Source organism: Seriola dumerili, unplaced genomic scaffold, assembly GCF_002260705.1.
Source record: "Seriola dumerili isolate Sdu_G_001 unplaced genomic scaffold, Sdu_1.0 BDQW01000138.1, whole genome shotgun sequence".
Lineage (NCBI taxonomy): Eukaryota > Metazoa > Chordata > Actinopteri > Carangiformes > Carangidae > Seriola > Seriola dumerili.
In genome coordinates, this window is record NW_019174393.1 from 15,530,269 (window position 1) to 15,545,511 (window position 15,243).

At 41.9% G+C, this 15,243-nt stretch overlaps 1 protein-coding gene across 1 annotated transcript in view; it reads right to left on the reverse strand.

Moving 5' to 3' along the window:
- Nucleotides 1-15,243, reverse strand: part of camk1d (calcium/calmodulin dependent protein kinase ID) — a 61,085-nt gene that overhangs the window by 45,318 nt on the left and 524 nt on the right. The window lies entirely within an intron of this gene.

A 15,243-nucleotide genomic window follows, 5' to 3' on the forward strand; every position in this document is an offset into this window, starting at 1 on the left:
AGTTAACGAGAAGTGTAGCACAGTACAGTTTCCAATCCGATTTATTCTGACATACTGACTTTGGACAGTAAACGAGTCATATTTTCTGTATTGTGAAATAAAAATACAACTTTAACTCCTGCCTTGGTCCAACCCATTCTGAAGAGACTGGAACATGTGAGCACAAAGAGACTTGTTTACATTTTGAGCTTTAATTTGAAAGAAAAGCTGCTCTCTACCCGCTCTATATCACCTGTTCTGTTTTAACTACATGTGTCACACACTTTGAGTAAACAGCACTATATTTGCCTATGATACAGCCCTTTCATTATGTTTCCATTCCCTTTATCTGAACAGAGCGGAGTCTTGTTCAGAGGCAGGAGGCTAACATATCGACCTCCTCTGAGTACTCTGTGGGCCGGAGACGGCCGTCTAGTATTAAAAGTATAATGGATCCTGAAAACCCACAGTACAAAACAATCTAGATGCCAAATCCCCCTGTTTTTGAAGCTAAAATCATCCTTTTCAAAACTAACTGTGTAACCATTAGTTACGGATGGTCAATTCTTTGACGTGTCTCTGACTGGATTGTAATTAACTATGTAGAAAACAGCTGACATGCTGGCACAGCAAACTTTATTGAAGGAATGAAGTCGCTCTCATGAACATTTTGTATTTTATATTTCCAAGGCCTGAACACTCCAGTACCAGTGTCTATTTAAAGAGTTATAGTAGAATATAAAATCACCTTTGCAAACAAAAATGTGACAGTTGCAGATTAAAGGTTCTGTAGAAACAATTAAGGGTAACAATGAGCTCTACTTGGGGGAAAAGAGAAAACCTCCCGGACTGTCGAATGAGAGTGTTACTGAATGGCTCTACAGCTTCACCACAAAAAGCTATTATATGTAGTTCTTTGTTTGCAGTCTGAGTAATGAGTAATTAAAAGGATATCTACATGTTCGCTTAAATAATTTGATAAAACTCTCTCTATTGTGTTGATTCTATAAATATAACAAGCCTAATGTAAATATTTAAAGGTATTTTTTTTGTAAGGTATTAGCTCTCTACAATTTCCATTACTAACACATATGTACGCTCCTACTTGTTCTTCCTTCTGATGAAACTATGCAGTCATTCTCCCAGCAGCTCTGCTGTATTGTATCTCTATCAGATATAAACCTAACCAAATACAGTGGCTTCACAGACACACACACACACACACACACACACACACACACACACACCCAGACACAGTCACGCGCAGGAGAACAGGTGTTAGCAGGACCTTGTTCTAGCAGGACAGTTATTTAGTCAGCTTTATCTCGGCTTTGTTCGACAGATTACAAATTCATTTTATCACTGCTTCATCACAGAAACACAAGTTAAATACATACACACACACACACACACACGCACTATAAAGGAGTTGTGTCAACAGGAGCAGAAGGTTGTTCAGGGCGCGGCTGGTCGTGAGGTTACAAAGAGTGAAATGGACCCACCAGCAGCAGCGCTCATGTATTAACAGTGATGTGAAGATGCATGAGAAAGAGTCAGTATCTATCAGTTGTTCAGCTTTGTGTAAAAAATGCTAAAGCATGTTGAGAGTTTCATCAGAGTCTACTTAGAGGTGTCGGAGACATTCAGCATGTTTTCATGCTCTGAATATCATGAAAGGTTTGACCCTCAATCAGATGGGTTTTCTACCAAGTGTAAAAACTACAAGTTGTTGTTTTACAGGGAGGTTATGTGCTGGACTTTTGCATGTAGCTGCCAGGCCAAGAAACAGTCCGGTACATAAAACCACAATGTGTTGTTTTTACGCTTTGGTTTTTGGCTGGACCGCAACAGGCCTATAATCCATGAATGACCCTGACTGACTGACTAAGTGATCATAGTTCCACCATTGGTCAGCTGAAAGCCACGTGACTGAGTTGGTGTTTCCCCATTGGTCGTTGCTCTTTCAAAATGAATTTTCTATGTAGGTGTTCAAAGCAGCAGTGTTGCCGACATAGCATCTCGCACCTGAAGCGAAGTGCGCTTCAAGCCTGCATTGCGGTTCACTTCGCCTGTGAATTGTGAGCGGAAAGCACTCCAGGTTCAGTTCCCCTTTTGCTGTTGTATTTTAGCCCTGCTGTTGCACTGGGACGATCGAAAAAACATCTACGGAACCACGGCCGCTGGTGATGACAGCGTCCACCGTGAGCACAGACAGGAGGAGAGAAGCGAACAGATAAAGAGCTGAAACAGGCCGACACTCTGCAGAACGCTAATAGCCTACGACACGGCCCAGCCATATACTTGGTTTGGACCTTGGCTTGTTGTACAGATGAAACGTGTGAATCAGTGAGCTTTAGATGTGCTGATAGTTGGATTTTGATACCTTTGGACAGAGTCAGGCTAGCTGTTTTCCCTGTTTCCAGTCTTTATGCTAAGCTAAGCTGACTAGCTGTTGGGTGAAGCTTCATATTTAGCATGTTTAGGATAAGGATGTGTCACTATGTGTACTAATCTCTCCTTTCAAAATGATTATTTTAGCATTTTGCCTTTATTGGGTAGCAACAGCTGGGCGACAGACAGGAAACATGGCAGAGAGACAAGTGTGACATCATCTCAGATCCTGCACATGAAGTACGGAGGGTTTTTCTCACTGTAGACAAAATGTGGACGATGACTGTCATGACACAATCATGTCATGACATCAACACACAAATTAAACAATGAAACACACATCTGTTCGGGAGCTCTGACAACACACACTGCATGTACTGTATGTGAGTACAGTGCAGCGAGATAAGAAGGCTGCACCACGACGCACGCAACACACACACAAAAACACACTCCGCTGGGACATTTTAAAACTTCAGGATTTGTGTGTATCTGGCGTGCATGTGTTGCATTGTGTTCTGCTCAAGGACGACTTGAGTGTAACTGGGCCAAGCTGAGCCTGATAAACAGCCACACACACACACACACACGCAGGCACACACACACACACACTGATCTAAGTACAGTAGTGGGACTCAGTGAAAGTAGGTCTGCTATAATACAGAAAAAGCCTCCAAGGTGCAGATGAGTGTGTGTGTATGTGTGTGTCACGCTTGTGAAGTGTAATGCTTACCAGAGCAGAAAGTGTGTGTATGTGCGTGTCATTTTACTGTATCATTATGTGTGAGTGAGAGTGTGTGCGTTAGTTCTGGTATGTTTTAAACAAAAAGTGGATTAACAAAAATATGTTACGAGTGTGTGTGTGTGTGTGTGTGTGTGTGTGTGTGTGCGCGCGCGTTCAGTCTGCCCTAAATTACCTGTCCAGAAGACAGAGTGTGTGCTGGCCAGCAGTGGAGATGCTGCGGCGCTGCTTCCATTAACGGCAGCGATCATTCACAATCTGATGGGCAACAGCTAGCCGTTACCACAGCAACCTGCTGCACGCCCGCTAAATATTATTTGGGTACAAGTTGTTACACGACAGCTAATCACAGCCGTCCGACTGCTATAAGATAAAGACAGAGAAAGGTTCTTACAGTGAAGTAAATGTTAAACAAAGACAAGAAGCAATAAAATGTGATAAATGGGGCAAAGATTTAGTGAATCTGGGGCTTTTTATGAGGCTGGAAAAAAAAAAGCAGAAAAATGCAAAGTAATTCCACACTCATTATTCATTCACTGTAAATCAATCATGCTTTTGTTGCCTCACCCACAGACAAATCCAGGTTGTAGGTGGAAGTAAACAGTGGACTGCAGTGGAATCTCGCCTGTGTGTAAAGGAATTCACGTTTTAAAGCGCCTCTATACACATGGCTTCAAATTCAAGATGGTCGAAAGGAGTGACAGAACCCCTCTCCTCTCTGTAAATATCTTTAGTAAATGGAAGACATCACCTTTGCCTCTGGAAGATTATGGAGGCTGTTTTTCACTACTGTCTGACGATTCCTGGTTAAAATAATTGATGTAAGAAAAGCTGCAGCCTTTTTGTCCCTGCTTGGTCATGTACCTCTTTCTTCCTCAAGCACACGTCTCCTTGCCTCCTCTAACAAAGAGAACGGCAGGCACACACCGGTTGAGGTCAGGGTGCAGCAGCTGACGTGTCGATCCAGGGAGCGAATGTGATAAAACTGCTGCTTTTCAATTATCGTGCGTCAAGACGCCACCGGTGTTTAGGACTATACATTGAACACAAGAGGCGTGGGTGTTCTGATGCATGTCATGCTGTCAGCTACACCACCTCAAGAGATGAACCGCTGACATACAGAACAGGCTCGCATTGCTAATAACTGAAAAGCTAATGTCTCAGTTTGAAAAAGCTAACGTTCGTAGCTCAATTAAACAGAAAGATTTCACGTAACAGCAACCACAAACAGTTTGCATCACAAACATAGGTCAAGCACGGTCCTGCATCAAGTGCAGGTATGTCTGCCCAGACAGAGTGTTGGATCTACATGAATCATCATGACACATACCCCTAAAATCTTTTTCCCAAAAAATATGTCGAGGAGCTCCTGCTCCTCTGGAACAACCTGCTACATGTGAAAATATATCAATAAGCTAAAGCTTTGCAATGAAATTCAGCCCATTACTTTGCAAGTAAATTAACCCATGCTCTGTCTGAAACCATTCAATGGACACAAAGAGGTAGACTTCAAATCTGCAATGGTGAATTTCATCTGACACAAGAAATTATAATAATTTTATTTTTTATTTTAAACTACAAAACTACAATTTTAAATGGTGTATTAATGTTAAGAATAGTTTTTTCTCCCAGAGCCAATGTGGGTGACCATCAACCATCATTCCCTAAGGCGACCTCCACTTGTCGCCTCATCACAGGGTGATTACTGATCAACCCAAACCAACAGGTCAGCGGGCGGGTCAGTCTACAGCTGGAACATCAGCAGCTGTTATTGCTGCCTGTCATCATCAAATCTGGTTGTAACTGCACAATGTGTACGAGAGGTAAGAAGGTTACAAGAATGTGGCAGCTACTGAAAAATGAATGAAATGAATTCATGCTTTTGACGACCACCGATAACAATTTAACAGCTGGAGAAACTACTCTGAACAGCAACTTCTGCTGGAATGAACCTGGTCATCTTATATAAGCTTTGACTCTGTTTTTGTTTGTTCTAGGACAGACGGACAAGAAGAACTGGTTCAGGAGATAAAAAGTCTCTGAATCCCACAACACCCAGTCACACATATACAACCAAACATGTTCCTCCATGCCTGTTACCTGACGACAGGCCGACAATCTGAAGCCTCACATGCATCAGTAAACAAATTCGAGCTGGTATAAGGTTCCTGGGAGTGTGACTGAGCTCCGTTAATACAGACTGCTTTATGGTGATCGCCTCGGGTCAAACGTAACCCACATTTTTATTCACCACCGCATCGCTGGACTGCGCTGGATAAATCTTTCTCCACGTCTCGCTCTGAAAATCAATCGCAACCTGTTCTCTTGCTCTCTGCCATCGCAACAGGAGCCCGAGAAGAAAGACAGGAGCGCTCAGATCTCTGTGTTCCTGCAGCGGAGAGACGGACAGACCCAGACTGAGACAGTCTTATTGATGATTCATTGTGGATTCTGAACCGTGTCCCACATCCCAACACTGCTGCTGCTGCCGCTGCTGCAGCTTACCATTCACTGTATATGCAGACTGTAAGCGTCTATCAGTTTCTACTCCCAGGTTTACATGGAGGGAAATCTTAAATGCTTTACAGCACAAAACAGGAATGCTGTTCTTTCAGAGCAAAAGCACTCAGAGTGTGTGGTGATGGCAGATGGTGGAAGGAATGCTGAGTGAAAAATCACTTCCAACACGTTTCTCCAGGACACCGCTGGGGGCCCCTGAGGCCACCCCCCCCTTAGGCTTATATGTGCTTCCATTCCCCACCCTCATTCCTTTTCATTACAATTCCTCATTTCTCAGTTCTCCGTTATCTCTTCTTCCTCCTCCTCCTCCTCCTCCTCCTGTGCTCTGGTATTTTGTTACATTTTGCAGTGCCTCTGTCAGAAACAGCAGAGCCTCAAGGGAAAATATGCTAAGCTGCTTTCTGCCGCTCTGCACGAAGAAACTGTCAGCAGTCAGGTGGTATCACAGCCATCAGGGTTTACTGTGGTGGTTTCATTCAAAATAAACGTCTCAAATGTTGACCTGTGACATTTTCATAAAAAAATAAACATATTCCTTTAACAGTGATCTGGTTCACAAGAGCATTACATGTGGCAGGAATATGAAGAAGCCACAGTATCTCACTCATGAGATACTGTGGCTTCTGCTGCGATTTACACGAGTTATGCAAGATCTGAAAATGAATTAAAGGTCTATATTTTACACTTTTCCTGTGTTTTATTTTGAAGCTTCGATATTCATAAGAAGATATATTTGTGGTTTTAAGAACCAAAAACCGTCTCAATGTAGTTTTACATCTCCTCTCTCAGGCTTCTCTCTGGAGCTCTAGTAACAACAGGCCAATCAGAAGAGAGGAGGCTCTGTGGCTCTATGACAAATCCTGCAAGGTTGGATGGTGAACCTGGCTGGGAGTGGTGACTGCTTTGTTGTGACATCACAAAGTTACAGAAGTCCTGACAGCTGGTTTTAAGGCTCAGTTTCTGAATACAGGCTGTGTGCATTTCTCTGTGGACTGAGGCTTTGATACTTTCACAGTATTAATATAGAACCTAAAACCAGCTGTATAATCAGAAAATACATGGAAATCTACCTTTATACTATATGGATAAGAAGCGACCAGAAGCCCAGATGTGTGATAAATATGACGCTTAAGCTAATCACTGTTAAGTTTGCAGGATGAAGGCATTTGGCTGCTTTGGCTCCATGTTTTAGTTTTTCTAAAAGTATAACGGTGTATGGAAACTACAAACAATGTAATTCCAACACACAATCCAGTCTGAAGGCATTTCCCTGTGAGTAATCACAACGCCCGCTGACAACGCCTCGATCTATCCAGGAAACAGGTCTGCTTTGTCTCAGCAACACCGCGCCTCACAATCACATCTGACCACAGGATGAGCAGTCATTGTTCCAGTGTCTTGCTTTCACTTTCAGATGTGACTGGCTGGATCAACATGCTTGTGTCCCGCGGCTTTTATTTTCTTTTGCCAAAACACACGCTTGTGGTTTTTTGGTGGCGAGGAGGGCAGCCAGGGTCTGAGCAACACTCAGGTCAAGAGTCTCAATTCTCCCAAACGCAACCCCGTCAAAGACATTTTCAATCAGCCAACAAAAATACTGACAAATTTTATTTTAATTAAAAACATCCCCATTTTATTTATTCATCCAGTCAATTTCATGATACACGACGCTGGTGTTTTAAAGCCTGCTTCACACGGCCACGATGCTCTCAGATACTGAATCTCCCCGGCTCCCGGAAACAATCCCAAGGAACGTGACCTCAGTGTGAATCCTCAGATTCGCCAACAACCATATTACTCATCAGAAACGTGTCATCATTAACGATGTTTGAACCAGAATTAAAGGCCTGGATAACAAATGTTCTCAGTCTGCTTCAGACTCTGAGTAACTGGCTCCTACATGAACTCAAATTTGCAGTAGCGAGGGATCATGGGAGTTGTTGTCTTCACCACCATTGCCGTCAGCTTCTCCTTGTTGGGATTCCTTCAGTGTCGGTCACTCAGGAGGTTCTTACCACAGAAGTCTCCTCCTCTCCAAATCAAACAGACCAGCTGAGTATAACCGTTCAAAACACTGAATAAAGCAAAACACTGATTTGAAGTCAGTGGCTGGAAGCTGAGCTGTCTCACATTTACTTGGCTTGTTTCTCTGATACCTTAAGATCCAGATGTCCGATGACTAAAATCCTTCATTCAGTTGAAATATATAGTTGAAAACAACCAAGGTGTAAAAAGTGTGTCTTAAAAATGTGTCCTAAAACTGGATAAAAGTCAACTTTGAGCTTCTGGCAGACAACCAGACAACACTGACACATGCACACAAGAGATACGACGTCATCGACCAAATGAAATTACCATTACCATAATTAAAATCAGTGACATCTTAATGTGGAAAAGTTACATATTATAACTTAAAGTCTTAAAATAACTCTTTATCTTTATTTACGAGTGTGCTATTTTGTTTGTGCTCTTTTCACTGTTCTGAAGTGGGCGGGGCTCAGCTGGAGAACAGTGATGTCACAAATTTCCATGCACCAATCAAGATTTATCAACATTTAACGCAGAATCTGTCAATAATAATAATAATAATAATACTATAATAATGTTTTTCTCTGAACTTTAATCCACATTGTTCCTTAGTTACCCATGAATATTTCATGATAGGGACTTTCCTTTAACCGATTTTCTTGGCTACTTGAGGGCATGTTTTTGGAGTCATGTTTGCGGCCACCTGATAAATTCAAGTCCATATTCAACATATTATTCTCCTCTGGTTATGCTCCTCTCTGCTGAGCTATAATACATTTATTCAGGCACAAATTACCGCATCATGTCCTCTGCTGACTTCTAATCATGTTTTGAGAGGTCAACAGCCTGCAGGAAAGAGTCGCCGCGACTCTACTGACCCACAACACCCTGTCGTCCTTCATCACTAAAATAGGGTCGCCCAGCACCTGCTAAATTCATCATAACAAGCGCTTGCGTCCCAGCAGGCTGTATCCCTGATCTCCCTCCCGGACGGCAGATGTTGTTGTCGAGACCCTTCAGGATTGCGCAACAGGACTGAAAAAAAAAAAAATCCTGCAGCAGAAACTAACTGAAGCATTACCGCCGAGTATCCCATAATACCTGCATTAGTTTTGCCCTCCTGCAAAGTTCATGTGCGTCTCTGTGTCTGCAGATCGAGTAAAAGAAAGAATGGGAAATGTATTTTGTGTGCGTATGTGCACTCAAGCATAACATCTCTCATCTAGAATTCTCTTGGAGGAATTGTCGACGGGTCACGAGGACGCAGCGTCTCGTCTCGCTCCCATCACTGACAAAGATGGAGTCACAGTGGGACATCGGGGCAAGATGTCCCAAACTAATATGGAACGTGTGAAGTGTTTTTGATGCATAATGTCAAGCTTCACCGCTACCTGACTTTATTGCGTGCGACAAATGATCCAGCATGAAGTAAATGCAAAAAAGTGAAGAAGTGAAAGGGTAAAAGAAAAAAAATGTTTTAAATGTCAAATTCTGACTGTTAATCATAAAAACGAGTGTTAGAACATGGAAAATTAGCTGAGCCATTCACATTTAATGACCGAAATGACTTCATTCAAACTTTCTTCCACATCAAACCCATCAAGGGTTTCTCTGTATACCTTTTGGAACATGTGGCCGTGTTGACATACATGAACAGCAGCACAGCCGTGTGCACACAGCTGTCAGACAGGGCCATGTGTGTCACAACAGCACAGAGACAACAGACTTTGAGCTCGGGGCCATTATAAGCTGGATGTGGTCGCTGAGAGGCTTAAAATAGAGCGCTGATCCGATAATGGACTAAAGTTTATGATCATTAATACTCAGAGGTCTGGACACACGTGTCAATCTGTGCAGAGAGATGATGGGAAACCACCCCACGACCACACACCACACATCCACAACACACACACACACACACACACACACGCCCACTTTCACATTAAATGCATTTAGTGATGAGGAAAATCCTGACAGCTGGTAAATGCGTGTTTTATTTGCTCCATGTGCAAAGAGAAAAAAGTGACTTTTACCCTCTGTCGCTTTTAAATGTCCTGCTCAGTGTGTGTGTGTGTGTGTGCGTGTGTGTGTGTGCGTGTGTGTGGGCGGGTGTGTGACACGATTGCAGCTCAAATTTCGTAGCACTGAGATGCCAAACTGAGATCCATGTATTCAGCGTTGATCTGTGTTGAAATCCATTGTAACCAGAAGACAACAGCATCCACGTCAACAATGATGTCCATAACACCAGCATCACCGACAGAGTCGTGTTGCCAAAGCAACAATAGCAACAGCAGTACCACTGATGAGGACTCATTCTTAGTTTAATACAACTTGATCTCATTTTTGTTGCATTGGCTACAATTCATACTAGTGATGATGATAACGGTTGAAGTTCTGGAAAACAGAGAGTTTTCTACAACAGCAGGGCCAGGAACACGAGCTGGGAGATTATCAGACATTTTTCAAAAAAACGTCCAGTTTCTCCAAATTTATCTGGAAAAAGAAAACAAATATGAACTGAACTGAAATATTTACAGACATTTTCTCGGTTCAGGTTTGACCTGTGGTGCTTTACCGTAGGTGTGTGCACAGCATTTCCCGCCTAAAGAGAGATTTTGGGTGTGTTCGAGTGATGCGCAGATAGCAGTGATATCCACAGGCACTGCGGTTCTAAAACTTAACACTCTGATTAACAGTGGATGGGTTGCGTGTTGCGTATGAGGAAAATATTAATATCATTCTCTAAAATGTGGACATATTTTAAGCTTATTATTTAACTCAGACTGTGTTGGGACTCATTATGTTTTATTATTTATTTTGGCCAGCAGTAAAATGTTATCATGAGCATTTAAACTGTGTGTGTTCAGGAAGTAGCGGTGACATTCAGAACTGTAGTTTGAATGGATTAAAAATGTCAGACTGTGTTCAGACTATTGTAGAAAAACCTGATGCCACTTGCATTTCACCAAAAAAGAACCAAGAGAGAACTTTTACTGTAAATACAAGTTTGTTTGTTTAAAACCAGCCTACTTCAGTGAATTATGTTTCCATATTATCATCTGTAATATCCCACAGAGAAATAATGATGTGTGATCGGGTGCGGTTCTCTAAATCGGGGGAAAATAGTTCATTTGGGTGGCTGGTGGGTGGATGATTTATGCGTATGTGGATCTTGATGACATCAGAGCCGATCAGCGCATCATTAGTGTGTTCACTTTCAGTTTTTACGTCTGAATAAAGAACCAATCTGATCCAATCTGATCGTCTCACCGGTCACATTTCCTTTTACATCAGACTACGTTGTATTAATGTTGTTGTGGTCGTCAAACTATGAAAAGACCCACGTTGAGCGTGGAGGTTCATTCTTGACCTAGGAAACAGTAGTTTGATAAAATCTTAACTCAAGTCCGTCTTATTAGCTTTTTACCCCAAAGCTTTCAAATTATCTTGCAGTCTTCATCAGTTTGCTCACTTGTCGTCACCTGTTATCATCTGTTAACCAACTGAGCTATCTCCATGGCAACTGAGCAAACTGGGATGCAGTTGAAAGCTCTGGGAAAAACAAAACAAAACACAGAACTCTGAAGTGAACTTGAGTTAGGACTATTTTGTCAAAATACACCCAAACTGTTAGATAGATCAGAACTTTCATTTACATCAACATCAACAATTGATGAAGCTCAACTTCTAAACCGTCAAAACAGCTGCCACAACAAAGTCAACAGCAAAATCCAAACAAAGATGAGCAACACAATATAAGCACCAAAAACTGCACCACCCACGTCAAAACCACAACTTGTTGACAACAACAGCAATATAACAGTAACAGCAAATTCCAGCAACACCTACTCTGGTCAATGACATCATCCACCCAGTGTCATCAACAAAGAAAGAAAGAACAAAACAAACACCAATGACAACAGCAGCGGCCAATCACAGATCACCATGCAGAGAGAAAGACTGAAGAGATGGACAGGTGAACAGAGGATAAGCTTCACAAAAATGTGGGTACATATATTCAGATACACACACATACACATTATGGAAGTGTATCCAACAGTACTACACATTCAGACACACACACACACACACACACACACACACACACACACACACACACTGTGGGCTACAGTCCATGAAGTTGGTTTTGTCACATAGCAAACAATCATCTTTAGTTCTATTTATAGGACGTTATTTATAACAGGGATAAAAGAAAAGAGTTTGAAATCATCCACAGTCAGAACAGGAAGCTTGTTGGAGTTGAACACAGGGTCACACAGGGAGATATACGACGTGAAGAGGGAGATATGGAGAGACATAAAGACAGAGGAGGGGGGGGTGGGTGGTTGGGCGGAGGGGGTGCTCTGCAGTCCCAGAAACAGTGGAGAGAACAGTGCCAGCAGCAGGGAAGTGGAGCATCAATTAAGGGCAGCGTGCCCTAGATGGCACGGTAACGTTCCCACAATGCATCACCATCATCAAAACCACTTTACTTTCTGTCTCTGTCTCACAAACATACACTTTGTCTTTCTACAGGCCTCCTGTAACGACTGATATAACCTCATGTGGACATCGAACCTGAACCAAGAGTCCAAAACCTGCAGCTGATCCAAAGTTTTAGTTGGGTAAAATTTGCTCACAAGGACAAGTTTTTTTTTTTTGTTTTGTACTTCTTGTTCGTACTGTGATCCCTCCTGCTGAGAACTGTCTACCTGTGCCTCACAAACATACTGATACACACACACACACACACACAAAGAACACACCCCTGTTGGTATTGAATTATTGAATAGTGAGCGACAGGGACACACACAGAATACACACCAGGAGAGGGTAATACGACGCTGAGGAGAGCCTCATGTACATGTCTGCAAACAGTCACGCATGCACACACACACACACACACACACGTCCTAAGACTGGTGTGATTAATCCAGTGTTAGGGGACAGAAAACGGTACGTCACACACTTAATGGTATTAAGACCCCGAACAGAATAGGTGTTTAAGTACGTACACACACACACACACACACACACACACACACTGGCCAGCGGAGGCGAGGGTGACCCAGTGTGAGGAGACAAAACGTGATGGGTCAGTGTCAGATCTGTGACATCACATCCTGTCAGCACAGACTGCACACAATGTTTCTGCGTCAGCTCAAAAATGCTGACACAGAATCATCCAAACTGCAGAAGTGCTGCATTCACGTGCTCCTCGGACAGTCCCATTTGTTTCCCACAGTGTGTTCATGTGCTTTTAAATCAGAAACAAAATGGACGCTATGAAAATGCACTGTAGTTTATTGCTCACAGCATTAAAGCATCACGATGCTGTTTCCAGTATTTGTGTTACTTATTATCATAGTTCTGCTATTAATTAACTTTTCTAACTAATGCAGGTCACTCTACATAGAGAGGTTACAACCTAATACCATATTACAAATTAGCAAAATATTGATTTGCAATATATGAATTTGCACCATTTACTTACGTCTTTCATGTTTCTCTGTTCAAAAACTCCACAAGTCGTGTATCAAAATTTTTGCAGACTTTCAAAGTTGCTGTTCCAACATAAGTGCACGTTCACATGAATTTTCACGTTTTTTTAAGATTATTCCGACACCATATGAATGAAGGGTAACATTAACGCTAAATTAAGCTGCAGTTTTCCCACATGTGCTGCTGCACCTGAATACAACGCTGCTGTTGGTGAAGGTGACTTGCCCACCCTGCGAACACTGAACTCTGTATCTCGGTCAATGTCACTTTCTCATTGGCTGATCGTCCAATCAGCTGGCACATCTCGGACAACAACACATCTTTGATTAGTTCCATGCTGCTGATTTTATTTCTGCTCTCTGTTTGATCAAAACTCTCGTGTTCCTTATTCAAGCACTGCAACCACCTCTCCTCTTCCTCCTCTCCCTCATCCCGCTTTTCCATGGTAATCGCGAATCACTCCTCCAGCCCACACCCCACCCCACCCCCCCAGTCCCCTTTTCTGCTGATGCATCAGGTTCAAAGATCCGTCAGCAGCTCTGGTTAATGTGTGGCTGCAACATGGCCGACTCGGATCATTGAGTCCTGTACCAGTCTGCATCCAAAGTGTGTGTGTGTGTGTGTGTGTGTGTGTGTATGTGTGTGTCTGAGCCAGCTAGATGTCCATCCTTCGTCATTACACAACGTGACTGAACTTCCTTCTATTCAGGGGAAGTTTTCCTAATCCCTGCACAGTTAATCCCAATCTGCATCCGCCCCATGTTTCCCCCTCCAGGCTGCCGTCCAACCAGACGCAGCTCATTCCTCACAGCAGGAAAACAGACAGACGCTGACAGGGGCCGACTGTCAGAGGTTTACGGCATGTGGAATATCAATCATGGCATAAGAGATCAAGAGAAACACAACATGGTTCGCTATGAAACTACTAGAGAAATACAGAACATATTATCACCCAACAGTAATGATGCTGCAAGCAGTTTGTATACAAATTGAAGTGCTATACCTTATGTGATGACAGTATAAAGCTGTGATCAACAACCAGGGGAACCTGTACCCCAGGGGGAACTCCTGCAGTTACCAGGGTGTATGGGTAAAAACGGCTGGGTAGCTCAACTAATTTGGAAAAATAGAAATAACAATTTGATTTTTCCACATATTATGTCAGACGTTACACCTGAACACCACATTTTCCACTGGAGAGTGTAAAAATAGTTAGCAAGGATGAATGGCTGAAATACATACACAGCTAAAAGTACTGAATATAATTTACAATTCAAATAGTTCGAAATATAAAATGGATAAATACAAAATAACTCAAAGTAAAAGATAAATAGTTGAAATAGTTAACTATAGAGAAAGAGTTGATATAATTAGCTAAAAGTAATGGATACTGGTTGAAACTGAGAGTTATGTTCATAGATAAGCACTGTTAGCTGATAGTAATGGATCAATGGTCGACATAGCTGAAAGTTGTGCATGAACAGTTCAAAGAGATCGGTAAAAAGGATAAATTGAAAGGTATTCTTCACTAAAAAAGTAAGAGAAAATGATAAGTGGTTGAGATATTTAACACGAAAAGTAACAAATAACAAGTTCAAAGCTTTAGCTAATGCTAAAAGTAACGAATAACAAGTACACATAGTTAGCTAATTCTGAAGGTAATGGATAAATGACGAAAATAGCTAAAAGTAATGGCAATAGTTATAAAATCTAAATGAATGGATAGGCAGTTGAAGTTGTTAGCTAAAATAAATGAATAAATGGTTGAAATAGCTTAAAGTTTTGATAAATGGTTGAAAATTATTTAACTAAATTAACGGATAACAGTGATGTTGTTATGAAGTCACTGTGAACTGCCATGAGGAACCATTGGGGGAATAATTTCACTCAGCACAACAGACACATACAGGAATATTACAGAAACACTGCACTGTACAAATATATTATTATTGTTATTATTATTATCATTATTATTATTATTATAACAGTGATCCTGCAATAATAATAGAATAGAAAGCAAAACATTAGCCAGTGATGTGATTAAACCCCATCTGCCACAGACATCAAACATTGCACTACAG